Below are 16,185 nucleotides of genomic sequence, written 5' to 3'. Positions count from 1 at the left end.
ATTAAATTCCTCTCCAAAGTATTTATACCATAAATTTATACTTTCACGAGCACTGAATGAGAGTTCCTAATTTTTATTTTCTGAAAGTGCTTTAGAAATTCTCTTTAGTAGACTTAGCAACCAAATCACTCAAATGAGACATAACGAATGGCACTCTCATGATGTAAGATGTTACTTGATGCTCCATTGCTAAGTCGGACCTTAGAGTTTCTGAACATCCTTTAAGGAAACATCATTTGAGTAGGTATGGCTGCACTTGGAATATCTTTTTTTTTTTTTTTTTGAGGAAGGTGGCAGGTAAGGCAGAAGGTGATCGGAGAGTATGATGCTAGTAACAAAGGGGACTATATAACCACCGGGAAGAGTAAGATCTAGGATAGAACAGAGAGAGTGAGCCAGGGGCAGATGGCGAGAAGAAGGTCTCTCGCAGGTTGGAAAAAGTATCGAACGAAAGGGCCTGCGTGCAGCACAAGTAAAGTGCTCACACAAGACTTACTACCTAGCATTTATTTACCACTTGCGCGAAACCTGGGTTGGCCATCGCCACGAATAAAGGACGTGACAGCAGGAAGGAAAGAAAAAAGAGGCGAAGAAGAAACCACAGCACAAGCAGCTCAGGGGGAAAGACACGAAGAGAAAGAACTCTGGACAACCCGGTCTGGTAAAGAACAGGAGCAAGGCAGGAGAGCAAGGAAAAGTCAAGTCTGCTAGTTCACACCGCAATTGAGGAGGGGTGCACCGTTCCTGGAAGTACCGCAATACTAGGTCGATGCGTGGAGTGGACGGAACAAGCTCCTATTCCATCTCCCTGCTCCAAAAATCCATTTAATATATTGTCCTCAGATAGAGGACATATCAGATATTAAACTGATAAGAACAGATACTACACTTGATCTTAGCCAAAAGGCCGAGAAGCAATGCACTTGGAATATTTTAAAAATTCCAAAAGCATTTTACAAAAAGGCAAAATATGAATTCGATGATAGCATATTCATCAGAGGGATAACCTTTATAGAAAATATTTGGTGATTGATCATGATCATTAGTCATTGATCATGACTAAGGCAAATAGGTACAGTATTAAAAATACCCAATATGTGCATTAGACATTGAAGTTAATGATTGGAAAAATAAATACCAAATGCATACCTGTTTTTTGGGGGGCGTTTTGCTTTTTGGCCAGTGAAGAAAGGGATAAAATTGCCCATGTGTGAAAGTAAAAGAATCGTTTGGCTGAGCAGCCATGGATTTCAAATCTGATATAGCCAGACTGTGTAACTTTAAAATTATTACAGGTATAATTCTTTTCAATTAAAATTGGTGTGTATTTCTATAAACTGGCAGTCGCTTATAAGTCACAACACAGAGCCAGTGCTCAAGGACATGGGGGAGTCTATCAGTCAGGGTTCTTCAGAGAAACAGAACCAAAAACTTATATGTGTGCATGTATATTAGGAGATTTCTTATAAGGAACTGGCTCACACAATTATGGACGCTGACAAGTCCAGGCTGGAGGTTGGAAGTTCCAGTGAGAGTGACGTTGAAGTTTTGAGTCCAAATTTCTTATGTTGGAAGCTCAAGAAGGGTGGAGGGTACAGTCTGTAGGCAGAATTCCTTCTGATCCCTGGAACCTTCAACTCTTAAGATCTTCAGCTGATGGACTGAGGCCCACCCACATTATGGAGGATAATCTCCTTACCTTAAAGTCAACTGATTGCTGCTAATCCACCTAGAAGATACCTCCACAGTAATACTAGCCAGTATTTGACCAAACAACTGACCACCATAGCCCAGCCACATTGCCACATAAAACTAACCATTCACTGAGAGGAAGATTAAGCCGTCTGTTTATTTCTTCACTCCCATTTTTTAAAAAAATGGATTTGTGGAGTACCTTCTCTGTACCTGGCATTTGTTCCAGGCACAGCAATTGGCTACTGATACCAACAAGCACAAAAAACGTTGTTTACTTCAACGCGGATCTCTACTGTGGTTTCTTTGTGCCTTAAGGTTATCTTCTTCTTAGAGTGCTGATGCTGTTATTTGACTAACTGAAAGGAAAGAAACAGGGTGAAGAGCTCCAGAAACCAAAGAACCCAGCCATGCAGGGGTATGTGGAAGCCAGCCTTCAAGATGGCCGCCAAGCATTCTTGTCTTCTAGTATTCACAGCCTTACGTGGTCCTTCCCCACACACGCTTGCATAGAACTGACCTGAGTAACAAATAGTATATTGAAAAGTAAAGATGTGTGACTTTTGAGGATAGGTTATAAAAGACATTACAGCTTCTCTCTTGGATCACTTGCTATGAGGGAAGCCAGCTGCCATTTTCATGAAACACTCAGGCAGCCCTATGGAGAGTCCCACACAACGAGGAACTGAGCCTTCTTATCAAAAGCCACTCCCTACCTACCAGACAACTTGAAAATGTTCCTCCAGCCCCCTTCAAGTCTGCAGATGATCAGCCCCGGCTGGCTGACAGTTTGATTGCAACCTCATGAGAGTCTGTGAGCCAGAACCACTCATCTAAACTGCTCCTGAATTCCTGATGCATAGAAGCCGTGTGAGATAACAGTGCTTGTTATTGTTTTCAGCAACATTCTGGGGGGTAATTTGTTACACAGCATCAATAATTAATGCAAGTTTGGAGAGAGGGAATAAGAGCAACTCTCATCCTCCCTTCCTCCAAAGCAAGACTGGGTTTTTCTCTTTCTATTGAAAGGATTATAATAATCCCTCAGAGGGAAAAGCATCTAAGACCCTAGCCCCAGGGGAAACCTAATATAGTAAAGAGAAAAATATATCACACAAAATGAGTTTGTTCATTCATTTATTTACTCATCTATTCAACAAATATCTATTGAACATACTATACATTGGAAACGGTGCTAAGTTCAGGGAGCCCCAGCGATGAACAAATAACCATGACCCTGCCTCATGGAACATAATGTTATAATGGGAATGGTTATATAAGTAAAGATTTTAAGTCCTTATAAATGCCATGAGTCCCATTAAAAGAAATAGCGTGATATGGCATGGGGGAGTAGAACCTACTTTAAATAGTGTGGTAAGTAAGGACTCTCTGAGATGTAATATAAGCCAACTCGGGCAGACTCAGAAGAAACCAGTCACTGAACGAATGGTAGGAAAGGTGATCCAGGAAGAAAGAACAGCACGTCAAAAGGCCCCAGTGTACAGAAATGCAATGAAGGAACCGAACAAGACCAGGATGGCCAGAGTCCAGTGCTTGAGTGGGAGTGACATGAGACGAGGTGGGAGCTCATCCGTTTTTCTTCAACATCCTCGGAATAAAAAGATCATCGTGAACAGACACGTGATAAAATATTTCCCCGCATATAGAAGGGCTGCTTTAGACACTTCCTCTCCTCCACACCCAAGAAAGTGTTCACAATTAAAGGGAAGAAATGGGATCAAATCTTTACATCAAACTTGAGCGCTCAGAACCTCCTGGTTCCTCACTCCTCCAAACCCAACCAACAAGTCTTCTCCCTTTGCCGGGATACCTTGAGTTTCCAGACTCGCATTATCAACCCACAGCCCTACACATGGTCTTGAACATCCCTAGGCTGGAGAGCCCAGTTTGAAACTGTAGAAATGTACAAGAATATGTATACATCTTAAAAGGCTAACCTTGAGGTAAAACCTAAAGTATATTAGATTTAACTGGAGACACAAAAAAATTTAGTTGGAAAGTTTCTGGCACTTCTCAAGGGATCGTGTGAAGGCTTTAGAGTTCGAAGACCAAGTTCCCTGGTTGTTCAGACTTAAAATTCCGTCTTTGTGTAAGACCTTTCCGATTCTGTTTGCTGAAGAAAGAGACTGTGAAATGTAAAGCCTGAAAGTCACATTGTAACACTGCAGGCTGGCCAGGTGTTGAGGGACCTCATGCTATTTATTTAGCCATGTTGCGATGCCCTTTACAATCCCAAATACATTCTTGCCTCTAGAAGATTATTGAAATGGGATTTGTGAGATATACAGTCCAGTTCAGCAAACAGTAATCTAATTCTTTTATACATTCCAGGGAGGAAAAAAAAAAAACAACCTTACAGCTGGTATACAGGCTATGGTGCACTGAAGCTACAAGAATCCAAATTGCCAAAAGGACACCAAGGGAGGGTTTTAATATATACAGTACAGATGCGTCAGAAAAGCATCTTGTAATGTATTTAATCTGTACATTTGAAAGAGTATGGCACGAGCGGCCCCGTGGCCTCACCTCCAGGGCAGCCAATGTCCATTCTGTTAATAATCCCACTTGATGAGAATCAGTATGTGTGTTTGGTCTTGACTACAAATCTTTCATTATAAATTGAGAAAAGGAGCTGTTGCCACTCCATTTTGCCTTCTGCCTGGCTTTTATGGCTCCAGCTTCCTCCATATATTAAAAACAAACAAAAAAACACAAAACATGATTATTTAATACAAAAGAACATATCCAGCAAATTCAAAGGCTAGAGGCCTCTTGTTGAAATTAATAATTACAGGGAAACAGGTGTCTCCCATTTTTAAATCCTGGTGCTGGTTTACAGAGGGACAAGTGTGTCCTTTGTAATGTCCCCTCGTCTAGCAGAACTCCTCCAAATACAGGGGCCGAGGCTGCTGGTCCCTAGAGAATGCTTAACATGCTGCAGTGTGGCCTCCTGGAGACATGGATACTTTCCTGGCCCAAATTAGAAAGCCTAGACCAGGATGAGAAGGAGCAAATGCACTGTCAGCCATGGACTATTCTTGTCTCTGCAGTTGTTGCCCATCCTTAAAATGCAGACAGCCACATGCATACTATGTGAAGCCCCTAAAGCAGGCTTGAAAACACGGCCCCTCTGTCCCTTTAATTCCATCCGATGACATTCATTTCATTCTGGAGGGCAGTATTACTTCTTTTCCTTATTGAGCTTTTTATTAACGTACCACATACATTCAAAAAGTGCACAGATCTTGAGTGTACGGTTTGCTAGACTATCACAAAGTGAAGATATTCATATAACCTCCTCCCCACCTCTCCCCATAGTCACCCTGCCTCCTTCACAGAGGTAAACACCATCCTGTCTTCTAATTCATCTGTTAGTTTTGCTTGGTTTTGAACAGTGTATTACAGGAATCATACAATATACATAGCTTTATAAATCTGGGTTAACCCAACACTGTGAGATTGATGCATGTTATTACATGTACCCATTGTTTATTCATTCTCATTACTGTATAATATTCCATTGTGTGAATATACCACAATTTATTTATCTATTCTACTATTGATGGACAATTGAGTTGTTTCTACTTTGGAGCTGTTCCGAACAATACTGTTATATTCCATTGTGTCCCTATGTAAATATTTCTGTATGGTTTTTACCTAGGAGTAGAATTACTGGCTTCTAAGATATGTACATGTTTACTACAATATTTCCTCTTAACCTATTGATCCTGAATGATGCCACTTTATTTCCCAGAAAAACATCAAGTCCCAAAAGCCTGTTTGGCAGTTTGTTCTTGGAGCTATACTAAACATAGTAGAATGAGAGTAGATTAATGGACGACCGTTGACCTTGGACATTTGTGCTCACATCTCCCCCTCTCAGGAGGTAACCAGAAGGACTGCTGGCCAAGGGCTTGACCAATCAGCAAATGCTGTCTTGCTGCCATGGCCCCTTTCCTTGAAGTGGCATCTGCATCGTTGCCCTTCCATGCCATCATCTGGGATTTTCTGTCCTTTTATACTCCTCTCTTGCCAGAATCGCATACTATAGTATCAGAATTATACAATGAAGCAAGCGCTGAGCAATTTTAATCACTTTAACGCTCCTTCCTTGAGAAACTCTACACCTCCTCCTGCAAGGAGAGCAACATGTCAACCACGTAAAGGATCATGCTGACTCTATGCCACACAACAGCCTGTCCCCCTTGTAAGAGAAGATGCCAGGGCGCTGGTCCTGACTTGGACTTCAATGTGGCATGACCTCCAACAAGGTAACTCTATGAGCAAAAAGGGAAAATGATACCAGAGTCAGCTACCTATACAGGATTAGATTGATTGAGTGTTAAGAAATAACCCTGGGTAAAACTTAGTAATGAAAGGATGCAAATATCAAGAAAATCACATTTATTATCCAGTTGCAGACCCTTAGCAAGTTTGCACTTAAACACCCATCTATTCTTAAAAGGAAACAGTTTACATTTCAAAACCGTTTTGGAGGATCTCATAATCCCCAATTAGTAAGTTATTTATTTTTAACTGAAAATCCTTTGACTCATCCCTGTGAGTCTCGCATTAAGGTGAGACTATTTTCTTAGAGGCATCTGCAAGCTGATAACTATTTTCTTGATAATGACACTTTACATAATTAAAGTTGCTTTTAAGCTATCTTTTTCTTCCTTGAACTAAATAATGCCAAAACCTTTATCTCTTCAGAATGGGTTCAAATTGTCAATTCTCTGCTTACTGCCATTCTTCTCATCTAGCTATCCAGGTTTTCCTTGCCCTCAAATTTTGGGTCTCCAAACTGTCATGAGTCATTTAATTATAAATGAACAACACCAAACCCCATAACATTCAGACATTCACTTGCTCATCCATTCAATAATAGACATTTATTTGGGGCTCATGTGTGTCACTTGTGGGAGCTGGGGAATCGGTGGTGAATCAGAAGGATGGGTCCCTGATCTCATAGAACCACTTCCTAAACAAATTAGAAGACCGGAGCAAGATCAGCAGAGGAGAGAGACCGTGAGAGGAGCTCAGGGAAGTCGGTGGATCCCAGATGATAACTTTGTTGGCCACAGTTTGGGGTTCATCCTGTAAGTTCCATGTGTGATGATGTCATTAATGAATGATCACAAATATGAGTTGTTCTCTGGATAATGAATACCAGACTTGTGATCACTTCATTATTGTACACTGTTTTTGTATTTGTGGTTCCCAGTACTAGTGCTAGCTTCCCAATAATTCTGTTCCTTCTTTTGAAACACAACGTTCAAATGAATAATTTATTCAAGCTGAAATTCAATTCTATAGTGACTGAATAGCTGTAGCACATTCCCCCTTGTTTTTCGCATGAAATTATCCTTCCCTTAGTCAACAGGAAGCAGCAGTAAAGAGTTTAGACTTTAGACTGCAACAAAACTGGATTTTATGTCTGTTTTTGACACATCCTGTGCATAGCAGGAGCATTACTTTACCTCTCTGAGTTTTTTTGGTTTTTTTTTTTTAATCTGTAAAGAGGAAATGACAATACTTACCTTAGGGTTGTTGTGATGAGTAAAGAAGACAATACATATTAAACCTCAATAAATGGTCATTAATAATAATGATGTTTTTCAAAAATCAAAAACCTTGGAAATTCACAGTTAAAAGAGATTTTGCATATTATACCATCCTCAATTCTCATTTTGCATTTAAGCTTCTCTGAATCTATGAGATTTGCTGATGGTCATATAACTAGTTAGTAGTAAACCAGAGCTCCTTGGTCAACATTTTAATGCAGGAATAACTCAACGATTCACCACTAACTTTAGCTTTTTGGTTGAGCTTTATGAGCTGCATAGTCATTCTCTGAATCAATTGCAATGCAATCTGACTCCTGATGGGGCAAATTGAGATTGGAATAGTGTGTTGTTTAATAAATGCTACTCGTTAGGGCTTGGGAGATTCAGAACCATGAACTCTACTTTTTACTCAATTTGTTAAGGAGAAAGTCAATAAGAAGATGTGATTTCCCTATAGATCTCACCCACCAAATGTGGGTTGTGATTTGTAGACAGGGCTCAGGCAAGGAAGTAAATTGCAGTTATAGGAAAGCTTTGGAAAGCAAATTAGGGGACATAGTGGAAACGTCAACTAAGGACTAAAATCTAGAGGAAGAAGCACAGAAATAGAATGATGCAGGATAGAATAATGTGATACCTATTTAAGTGCTTGTCATGCTGAAAGTTTTCAAGCAGTTATCATATAAACATGAATTGAGCTATATACGTTTAAGGAAAAAGTCTTGGGCTGTGAGTGAAAGTTGAATAACTTGGCTTTTGCATGAGCACTGCATATGGTTGTGCTTATATATTTCTTACTGTGGGCTCTTAAACTAATTTAATTTTTATTTATTGTCTAAGCAAATCTCAGTCAGAGAAGAAAACCAGGAAATATAGATAAAGCAAATAGGAAATTCTTCCATAATTCCGCCACTCAGAAATAACTATTATTAACAACTTTGTGCTTATACGCACATACACACGCACGCACACATGTTAATCTCACATCAAATTAATTTGTAACCTTTAAACCTAATATTGCACCTCATTCTATCAAAAATCGGTCATCACAAGTGAGGAAGACATCTCATATCAAGAGTTTAAACATTTCACAGTTATTGTGCACCATGTACTTAATTAAACAACCTCTTTTCTTCAGAATGTGTGAAAGGGCTATGACAACTGATTTTATTTCCACATTTGAGGTAGTGGAAAATAATAACAGTCTAAGTTTTGAAGAATTATGTCTGCAAGGAAGACAATAAAAAATTCATTTACTTGGAAAAATTCTTGATAGGAGGCAAGAAATACATATTGACTTTCTGGTGCTGACCCATCGGTGCTCATTTCCTTCAAGGTGTGCACCACAAAGCAGCACTTTCTCCTGCCTCCTCCTTTATTCACTGGACTGTTACAAAACTGGTAAAACCCATTCGGCACTTTGCACTCTTAAGATTTTTTTTAAGTTTTCTACCATCTCCTTTTTATTCCAATCTGCAGGATGGATGAAATACTTCATTTATTTTGCAGATACACACTCAAGCAAGAAGGCAATTTCTTTCATTTTAAATACCTTTTTTGGGGGGAGGCAGGAAGGAAAATTGATGCAGTCACTTTCCATCTGCTTTGTAACCTTAAGCCTTTTTAATTTTGTCTCATTTGCTTAAACATCTCTTTCATCTAATTATCAGCTTTATTATATATGACATTGCCTCTTAAAATGGCTTGTGTGTGGACTAGATACAAAAACTCAAAAATGGACAGCACAATAATACCTAATTGTAAAGTAATCATGTTAAAACACTGAATGAAGCTGCATCTGAGCTATAGGTTTTTGTTTTGTTTTGTTTTGTTTTGTTTTTACTATTATTACTTCTATTTTTTTCTCTATATTAACATTCTATATCTTTTTCGGTTGTGTTGCTAGTTCTTCTAAACCGATGCAAATGTACTAAGAAACGATGATCATGCATCTATGTGATGATGTTAAGAATTACTGATTGCATATGTAGAATGGTATGATTTCTAAATGTTGGGTTAATTTCTTTTTTTCCGTTAATTAAAAAAAAAAAAAAGAGAAGGGGTAATTGGAGCTGAAGGGATACAAACTGTGCAACAGGACTGGATATAAAAACTCAGAAATGGACAGCACAATACTACCTAATTGTAATGCAATTATGTTAAAACATTGAATGAAGCTGCATGTGAGGTATAGGGTTTTTTTTTCTCTCTATTATCGTTTTAATTCTTATTCTGTTGTCTTTTTATTTCTTTTTCTAAATCGATGCAAATGTACTAGGAAATGATGAATATGCAACTATGTGATGATATTAAGAATTACTGATTGTACATGTAGAATGGAATGATTTCTAAATGTTTTGTTAATTTTTTTTAATTAATAAAAAAAAAAAATGGCTTGTGTGTGCCTGCTCCCTTTGCCCTGGAATCCTCGTCCTCTTCTGCCTTCCCGTTTTAACTCTTCTCTTCCTTTTATTCTCAATCCTATTATGCTTTTCTTGGGGAGGGCTCCGCTGATGTGCACAAGTCAGTTTCTTCAACCCCATCTTCCCATAGGCTCTCTTTGAAGCCCCCTTCTCAGGTATAGTTTTTTATTTACTGTGTGATCATTTACCCATAGTTCTCTTGCCCTCCGGACTGAAACTTTCACAGTTTTGCTCAGAATTGTACCATGCCCACTACCGTTCATGGGACATGATAGATGCTAAATAAATATTTGTTGAATGAATGAAATCAGTGAATGAACAGGATAAATTCCTTGAGAGCATGGATGCAATTTTTTATTTTAACTTAATTTGCATCACTGATATTTATTCCATGCTATCTAAAGTGTAAGTGTAGTTGTATACCAAATGCGTGGCATTTAATAAGTAAACACTACTGAACTTAACTACACATTTGCAGTAATGTACTTCTTCAAAGAGTCATAAGCAATGTCTTTGCTATTCTTCACACCATGAAAAGAGTAACTTTTCTCTACCATGAAAATCCAGGTCAGCCAATCACAGCAGCAACACATAAAATAGGCATGGTGTAATACGTTATTATCCAAATAGGAAATAGAGTAAATCTAGATTCTCTGTGCAAGACTCATGGAAAGATCTGACTCTGAATTCAGCAATGAGTTATCCTGGACCTGTACCACAGAAGTACTTGAGTTTCTTCATAGCCCTGATGTTGAAAGAAGAATAGGAAAATTCTACTAAAAGGTGTTCCCATTAATTCACTTGCTAATAGGCACACATACATCAAGCTGAGTTTTAAAAATCACGTTTCCTGTCAAAAAGCATTTAATTAATGCAATTAGATATTATTGTCCAAAATCATCTATTCATCCTAAACTTTGATCATCTAATATGTGTCAACATTTAAAGAAACCCAGCTTAGGCAGGAATTTCTCTATATTTTTTTTTCATTTCTTTCCCTCAAATCTGAAGTCCAAAAATTTAGTGCACTGTAAGTCTTATTCTAATTTCCTGTCCTTTCATATTCTCTAGCACTTCAGATTTCCCAAGGGTCTCCACTTTTCTCTCTTTTACCCCTAGAAAACACTCATCCCTGCCTTCTTGTCCCACCTTGTTGGTTCCCTGTCCCAATTCGATGAAGACTTGCTCAGTGTGCCCCTCCCAACAGCGCTCATCTTCCTTCCTCTGCGACGTCTGAGCAGAGTGGGTCCTCTTTGCTTTAATTTCTTTCTTCACAGCAAAATATTTGGTTAATTTTCTCTTTCTTCAGAAGACAAAGGGGGAAGGTGAAAGCTGTGAATCCATGTATGTTGATTTTTCACATCACTACTAAAAGCATTCATAACCTGTCTCCTTTGATAAATAGAAGTTATTAGCAGGATCTAATTCCAGAGGCTACACTTGTCTGCTGAAGAAAGGTGAGTGTATGCGGGTATGTATAGAATGCATAGGGTGTGTATCCCAGAGATCGGGGCATAAATCAGGATGGAAAGGAAGGGACAGTTCCATCAAAGAGAGAGCTGAGCAATGAGAGAGAACATGAAAATGAGCCCCAGTAGTTTCCTTTTCCGTTTCTAACCCGCTTTCTGCTATCACCTTTCTACTGCAACACACATAACCATGACCATTTTAGGAAGCCTAATGATACCATCTCTTAAGTCACACCAGAAATCATTGTTCTGAGGCATAATGGAAGGTAAAGTCTTCCTATTTCTCCCTAATATCCCTTAATTTGCCACTCAGCATAGAAAACTCCTTTCTCTCCTATTTGAACATCAGTTAAACTAGACATGCACATATGTACATAAACACTTAGATTTTTGTGGGTATAATTGCATATGTGGTATCATACTGTACATCATATTCTGTGGCTTGTTACTTTTCATGTCTTAGAGATCTTTCCATATCAGTATATGGTGATCTATTTCATTATTCCATAAGGGTTACATAGAAAATATCCAAGTACCATGGTCAATTCAGCCTGCACTTGTTGATGGACATTTATGTGTGATTTTTCCATATTAGAAACAATACTGCAGTAACATCCTTGTATAGGCTCCTGGGTGTCCACGTGAAGATTTCTCTAGGGTAATAGTTCTCAAAACTGATTAGCCTCATCTGGGGAACTTGAAAAAAATGCTGCTACACATGTCCCCCACCCCCTACCCCCATTTCCAGACCAGTTAAATCAGACTCTCAGACATTCTAGTTTACTAAGGCTGCTGGAATGCAATACACCAAAAATGGACTGGGCTTTTATAAAGGGGATTTATTTAGTTACAAATTTACAGTTCTTCAGAGGAAAGGCAGCTGGCTTTCCACTCGCTTTCTCATTCACATGGAAAGGCACACAGTGACATCTGCTGGCCTTCCCTCCCAGCTTCCGGGTTCAAATGGCTTTACCTGGAGGCCATTCCTTTCTGCATCTCCAAACTTCTGGGTCTGAGCCAGCTCTGAGATCTGAGCTCTGAACTGAGGTGTGCTTGGCTGCTGAGTTCTCTTCTGACCTCTCTCCTTTAAGCCTTCAGCTAATTAAATGAATTGCTACTCATTGCAGAAGGCAATGTAATCAGCCATAGATGAATTTTGCATGCTAATGGTTTAAGTCCACAGCAACAGAACAACTGGCCACCATCTCCTGGCCAAGTTGATACCTGAACCCAACTACTGCACCAGGTAATTTTAATATGCAATCAGGGCTGAGAATCACTATCAATTATGAAGATGTGGAATTGATAGATTGAAAGATATATACATTTTACATTTTTAATTCATTTTGTAAACTGTTATGTTTTATGTGATTATAAACTATGTAATATCATTATTTCTGCTTTAAGCAAGCTTAGCAGGAAATCTGACAGTATAAACCAAGTACCAAGAAAGGGGCTCATTCTAAACTGAATGGGCAGTTCATCTAAGATGCCTTTTTTAAAGGGGGTCTATAACCTACCCCACCCTTGGTTATTATCTTTCATAGCACTCAGTTTGGCTTTTTTGTATTGTAACAATTTGCAACCATTTCATGTACTTAATTTTTGTCTTTCACAGCCCCGTTTCTCCAACAAAACTCCAAGAGGACAGGAACAAAATCAGGTTCATAGGTGCTCAATATATAGTAGGATCAGGTCATTTTTCTCCTTAATATGAAATAAAGTGTTCCCATTTCAAAGTTGGGATAATTGAGTTTTTAAAAATTAGAGTTGGAGGACTCACACCACACTTCCCAATTTCAAAATATACTAAAAAACCATAGTAATCAAAACAGAATGGTATTGGCATAAGAACAGACAAATAGACCAATAGAATAGAATTGAAAATCCAGAAATAGAACCACACATCTATGGCCAATTGATTTTCAATGAGTGCCAAGTGCATACAATAGGGAAAGAATAGTCTCTTCAGCTAATGGTGTTGGGAAAACTAGATACCTACATGCAAAGGAATGAAGTTGGACCCTTCCTCACATCATATACAAAATAACTCAAAATGTATCAAGGACCTAAATATAAGAGCTATATCCATAAGACTTTTAGAAGATAACATAGGGGGAAATCTTCATGACCTGAGATTTGACAATGGAGCAACAAAAGAAATAACAGATATGTTTAACTTCATCAAAATTTAAAACTTATGTACATAAAAGAACATTATTAAGAAAGTGCAAAAGATAAACTACAGAATGGGAGAAAATAGTTGTAAACTATTTATTGGATAAAGGCTAAAAATCCAAAATATATGAAGACCCTTTACAATGCAACAACAAAAAGACAAACAACCTCATTTAAAAATAGGCAAAGGATATGAATAGGTATTTCTCCAAAGAAGATATACAAATGGACAATAACCACAAGAAAAGATGCTCAATATCTTTTGGTCATTAGGGAATGCAAATTAAAACCACAATGGGATACCACTTCACATCCACAAGGATGGTTATTAGTTTGTTCTTTTAAGGAACAGAGGGAAATAAGTGTTGGAGAGGTTGTAGAGAAATTGGAACTCTAATGCTTTGTTGGTGAGGGTGTAAAATGGTGCAGCACTATGGAAAGTGATATGGTGGTGCCTCAAAAATTTAAATCTAGGATTACTATATGACCTGACAATCCACTCCTAGGTAAATACCCAAAGGAAATGAAAATATGGTCTCAAACAGCACTTGTTCACCAAAGTTCATAACAGCCTTATTCAAAATAGCAAAAATGTAGGAGTAACCCAAGTGTTTACCAAAAAATGAATGGATAAACAAACTATGGTGCAAATACACAATGGAATATTATTTGCCCATAAGAATGGATGACATGCTGCATCATGGATGAACCTTGAAAACACTGTGCTCAATAAGATACAGACAAAATATATTTGTGACTTGTATGAGATGTTTAGAAATAGCAAATTCTTAGAGATAGAAAAAAATTGACAGGATGGACAAGGGAGGAAGGGTGGATTTTTTTGATGGATATTAAATGTTTGTAAATAAAAATTAATAATCAAAAAAAGAAATTAAAAACCTAAAGTTTCATTTAAGAAACAGATTAACGTGTGACAAATCTTGACTCTGGGATAAAAGAGTGGGAATTAGGAGAAAACTATATGGGTCCACTTTTATGAATGTCCCTTCTCTGCCATTCCCCTGAACTTTGGTAAGAGTCTAAAAAAACTTATAGAGGAATTGGTACAGTTAAGCATGAGGAACACTCAGAAGATCTGGGCACAAAGAGTGCCAGCTGTCACCAAGAACATGAATCCTCAGCTGTTGCCCTTTTTTCCCTTTACAAGTAAGTCTTGTCACAGAGTCCTATAAAAAGGAGTCAAGAAAGAAATTTCATTTTGATGCAGATTATCCTATTAAATTACTCAGGATCATAGTTTCAGAAAGCCTGTAATTCTTTTTTTCTCCACGTGTAATTTTTTTGTATAACTAATAATACCTAACTAAATGACATATACATTGCATCCAATGGGACTATCCATTTAAAAAATAAACTCAGGCAGCATGGGTGGTTAGTGGTAGAATGCTCACCTTCCTACATGCAGGAGACCCAGGTTCAATTTCCAGACCATGCAAACGTCCCCTGTCCCCACCACCACCACACACACACACACACACACAAAATGGACTCAGAGCTGTAAATAGTGAACATTTTTTAGACTTTCTCCAATAATATATGGGACAAAAAACACTTAAAGAGCATTGACTAACTAGGAAAGAAATCTTGAATTTCATTTCTTTGAAGTTTCAGATGGAATTATTCCTACATTTTTAAGCTCTTATTTATTTATTTTAATAACTTTTTTGTTTTAGAATAGTTTTAGATTTAGAGAACAGCTGAGAAGACAGTACAGATTTCTCCTGTACACCACACCTAGTTTCATTTATCGTTAACATTTTATATTAGTATGGTACATTTGTCACAGCTAGTGAACCAGTATTGCTAAGTTATTATTAAGTCCTTTCTTTATTCAGATTTTCTTAGTTTTTACCTAATGTTCCTTTTTCTGTCCTAGTATTTCATCCAGGATACCGCATTGCATTTAGTCGTCATGTCTCCTTAGATTCTTCTAGACTGGCACAGTTCATCAGACTTTATAACCTTGAAAGTTTTAAGGAGTACTTGTAAGGTATTTTGTAAAATGTTCTTCAAGTTGAGTGTGGTGTTTTTCTCACAATTTAACTGTTTTGGGTGGGATCAAGGGCAACATCAAAAGTAATAAGTCATGTTGCTAGAGTGCACACTTGCTATGATGTGCTAAAAATAGCATTTTACCTCTGCGATTTCTACCAATTTATTTTCTATGTGTTGAAAGTAGAAAATTCCATACCAGAAGATTTTCTGCTGCTAATTCATAAATTTGTGATTTATGTATTTGATAATCCCAATCTCTCCTCAAATAATTAAAGGAAAGCAAAATGGTGGACAAAGTTCTGCTATTTACAAAAATACTATGTCTATTATGAAACATATCTCATATTCAAATATGAGACGAGCAATTCCTTATGTAAAATATGTTCAGTATCTCCTGGAAGTCTTGTATGTAAGAAATGAGTATCAGCAGCTAAATTTAGGTCGCGATTGAGTCCTTGGGGTAGGACAACACAGGAGAAGGAGCAAATCAAGAAGTTTTTTCTGAACAAGTATAATAATCTAATAGAAAAATAATAAATAAAATAATCCAAGAGATCAGAAAATATGCCAATACATGAGATAAGAAAATTTAATAACTGTGGAGCAGTTATGACAAAGGTAAGTTATTGCTACTATGAATCTCCAATCTCTTTTAGCTACAATAGATGACAAAGAATAGCGGCCTACAAGAGGTGTGTTTCTTTTTTTTAAATATCAGGCCAAAAGAGAGTGGTCTGATGAATCTGTATCTTTAAACACAGCTAAATTTCATAATTAGAATTATACATTTATGTATATAAAAATAAGGGTGTATGTTCC

General features: G+C 37.7%; 1 non-coding gene across 1 annotated transcript; it reads right to left on the bottom strand.

The window, feature by feature from the left end:
• Positions 1-728: 728 nt before the first annotated feature.
• Positions 729-919, bottom strand: LOC143678600 (U2 spliceosomal RNA). Its single transcript, XR_013173380.1, has one exon. It is a non-coding gene; the product is annotated as a U2 spliceosomal RNA (small nuclear RNA).
• Between the last annotated feature and the right edge of the window lie 15,266 nt (positions 920-16,185).

The sequence above is a fragment of the Tamandua tetradactyla genome, chromosome 3, assembly GCF_023851605.1.
Source record: "Tamandua tetradactyla isolate mTamTet1 chromosome 3, mTamTet1.pri, whole genome shotgun sequence".
NCBI classification, from domain to species: Eukaryota; Metazoa; Chordata; class Mammalia; order Pilosa; family Myrmecophagidae; genus Tamandua; species Tamandua tetradactyla.
Note: the sequence above shows the minus strand (reverse complement) of the source record. Positions and strands in the feature narration are given on the sequence as shown.